This window comes from Agrilus planipennis, unplaced genomic scaffold (genome assembly GCF_000699045.2).
Source record: "Agrilus planipennis isolate EAB-ADULT unplaced genomic scaffold, Apla_2.0 scaffold347, whole genome shotgun sequence".
Taxonomy (NCBI): domain Eukaryota; kingdom Metazoa; phylum Arthropoda; class Insecta; order Coleoptera; family Buprestidae; genus Agrilus; species Agrilus planipennis.
In genome coordinates this window covers 68,588-72,541 of record NW_020439154.1, presented here as the reverse complement: position 1 = coordinate 72,541, position 3,954 = coordinate 68,588, and positions in this window count along the sequence as shown.

The window sequence follows — 3,954 nt, the reverse complement described above, 5'->3', positions numbered from 1 at the left end:
AGAGTAAATTGTAGAAAGTATTCAGATTTAGGTTTGATAATAAAAATGAACAATGTAGAAATCAACTACGTGTCCGAAATTAAATACTTGGGAGTTGTATTAGATCCGCAATTGAATTTTTCGAAGCATGTTGATTATTTATCTAAAAAGTTGGCTAAAAAAATAGACTTCTTTTGTAGAATTTCGAAATATCTATCGCAGTGGACAAACACGATTGTGTACAATACTATAATAATGCCCCATTTTAATTATTGTTCATCCTTATTGATCTCGTGTACAAAAGATTGTATACATAGATTACAAGTACAGCAAAATAAAGTTATGCGTATTATATTGGGCTGCAATAGATATACACCGATAAAATTAATGTTGAATATGTTAAACTGGCTGACTGTTGAACAAAGCGTTAAGAGGGCTAATTTAATTTTAATTTACAAAATTCAGACAGGTAAAATGCCACAATATTTGAATAACTTTATTAGAAAGCGGTCGGAAATTCACTTACACAATACCAGATTTAGATCATATTATGATTTACCATCCGTTAAAACTACATTACTTCAGAAAACTTTGTTCTTTGAAGGGGTTTCATTTTTTAACGCTCTCCCTGAGTCACTAAAGGGAGCTACGAATTTAAGGAGTTTCAAAAGGGGGATTTTTGAATACTTAAAAATTAATTGTTAAGAATACAATGTATTTTTTTTTATGTATTAGCAAAATGCTAAATAAATAAAATAAATACGACATACATCTTTTAACGTAAGATAATGAGATGGTTAATGTAATACATTAATACATAAAACAAATAAGATTTTGACTCCTCCAAAAAGATGCACGAGATAACCTCATATATATAAAACTAAATTTTTCGTGGTCGGTACGTGTACATGATGTGTGAATTAACAGAAGTCAAGTATGTACAAATAAGCCCCCTGCCCCCAAACAAAAATGCAAATACAAGCATGTGGTAAGTGCCCATACGTGTATGTATGTCAGTCAATAGAAAAAAAAGGTAAGAGCTTTTGTGGTGTAAAAACTAAATGCGTGCAAATTTTCATATTAATTAAAAATGCGATCCAATTAGTATGGAGAGAGGTTTCGAAAGCCCTGCACTTGACACACGTCGGAACCAAATCTCAATGTGGTGCGCTCTCGCGGAACTAATTTCACTGACTACGGCAATCGCAATGGTACCGCGCACGTTTTCCCTTGTTCGCGATCGCTCGTTGTTAGTGTTCCACAATACACGTATACACACACACATACACACGCATCACTAATACTATTGCCTTTACTGTTGGTAATTCTGCTGTTCTCTTGTTGTTGTTTTAGTAGTTGTTGATTTGTTGTTAGGACATAAAATATGAGGGATTGACGCAAAAAAAAAACACGCGGGTTGCTAATGGGTGCGGCGTAGACCTAATAAGGCCAATCAATAACGAGCTGAATAATACATATAATTATTCATTCAGGGGTGCGTTGATTTTTAACAAACGATTCATTTTTTTTGTTCGTCGCTTTTTCTGTGTTCCATTATTGTAAAGGCATTTTTTGCATAAGCATACTTTTCACGAAAATAACAATTTGATTAGATTTTACAGTGGTGTNTATACACCTGATTTTGTTTTTACGGACACTACGCGCACCTTTCCATCGTTTCCAGGAAACACCTCCACAATTCGCCCAATAGGCCAATGAAGTGGTGGAATATTGTCCTCCTTCAAAAGAACCATGGTGCCGACTCGAATGTTGTCAGAAGTTGGATGTTGCCATTTTGAGCGTATTGTGAGTTGATTGAAGTATTCTTTGTGCCAACGCTTCCAAAAATGTTGTCTGATTACTTGGATGTGTTGCCACTGAGATAAACGGCCAATTGGCTCTTGCAAACGAACATCAGGTATGGTTGTGAATAAATCTCCTATAAGGAAGTGAGCGGGAGTTAGGGCATGCATGTCATTTGGATCAGTGGATAATGGGGTGATAGGCCGGGAATTTAAAACTGCTTCGATTTCAGTCGTGTAAGTTTCAAGTTCTTCAAAGGTGAATAGTGTATCACCTACGGTTCTAATAAAATGGTGCTTAAAGGACCTCACTGCGGCTTCCCATAGTCCGCCAAAGTGAGGTGATTTGGGGGGTGAAAAATGCCATGTTATGCCTTTATCAGCTAAATATTGCATTGTTTCCGGTGATTGAATATTTTTAAACAAATTTTGAATTTCGTTCTTAGCCCCTACAAAATTAGTGGCGTTATCTGAATATAAGTTGATAGACCGACCTCGACGTGCAAAAAATCTACGTAAGCACCCAATAAACGCGTCTGTACTTAAGTCTGTGACCAGCTCTATGTGTATAGCTTTAGTTGCAAAGCATACGAATATGCATGCGTAAACCTTTACCTTACTACGGTTCCGGTATTTTTTCTCCTTTATATAGAAGGGTCCACAATAATCAAGTCCTGTGTTCAGAAAGGGTCGCGTTGGCGTTACTCGATTACGTGGAAGATTGCCCATAAAATAAGAATTTTCAATTGGTTTTGCTTTATAACATGTGATGCATCGGTGTATAATTGTTTTTATCATGCTTTTACCGTTAATGGGCCAATATTCTGACCTTACTGCATTAAGCGTTGTTTGAATACCGCCGTGTAAGTTAAGAATATGTTGCTCTTCTATTATTAATTTGGTAACGTGATGATTCTTCGGGAGTACTACTGGGTACTTTTCCGCGTATGATAAATCTGAATTTTTTAAGCGACCTCCTACCCGAATCAATCCGTCTCCACTTAAAAATGGATTGAGTGCTCGAAGCTTACTACTTGCAAGAACACAATTTGATTTGGTTAACTGTTTCAATTCGTCTGAAAAACATTCCCTTTGTGTTAGTTTTAAAATGACCATTAGAGCATTAGCTATCTCACTAGCAGTAAGAGGGCCGATAGATTTTGATTTTGAGTTCAGTGAATTGTTTTTGTACCGAAAAATATAGGCTATTATGTGTTTTAGTTTATGTATTGACGAATATTTGTTTAATAATGGATTTTTGTTTATAGTAGCAGTTAACGCAGTTGTTGATTTTAATTCACTTAATGGGACTAACTGCATGGGTCTGTTGGGCCAATGGGTCTTGTCTCGTTTAAGCCATTCTGGACCAGTTTTCCAAACATTATTGCCTACAAACTCCACCGGTAATTGACCGCGAGAAAGTATGTCCGCTATATTGTCCTGCGAAGGAACATGTCTCCACTGCATCGTATTTGTTATCTCCCGAATTTCCGCGACTCTATTCGCCACAAAGGTTTTTAATAAATAAGGCTGTGTGTTTATCCATTGTAGCGCAATTGCTGAATCCGACCATAAATAAATATTTTCAATGTTTTTTGTAATTGCCTGTAATACTGTTTTTATTAAACGAGAGAGTACCAACGCTGCGCATAATTCTAATTTCGGTAGGGATATCGTTTTTAAAGGTGCAATTCTATTTTTTGAACATAATAAGTTGGTCAAAACCCTACCATTATTGTCAACAGACCGTATATATACGCACGCGCCATACGCCCGTTCGCTAGCATCACAGAATCCGTGGATTTCTATGTGAGCGGCATTTTCTATTATGGTTTTACGTTTAAATATGAGATTGTTTAACAGGGGTAATTGATTCCTAATGTTGTTCCAGGAAGTATAAATGTCTTGTGGTAGGGACTCGTCCCAACCTGCATTGCATTTCCATAAGTTTTGCATTAGTATTTTGGCGCATACTATCACTGGTCCTAATAAACCTATAGGATCATATAACCTAGCTATGTTGGATAAGACTTTGCGTTTAGTACATATTGAATCGAAGTCATTGGTGATTTTATACATTATTTGATCGCTTACACTGTTCCATTGGATCCCTAATGCCTTTGTTTCAGGATTTTTGTCTAGTAATAAATCGATATTGTTTGATTCGTTCACC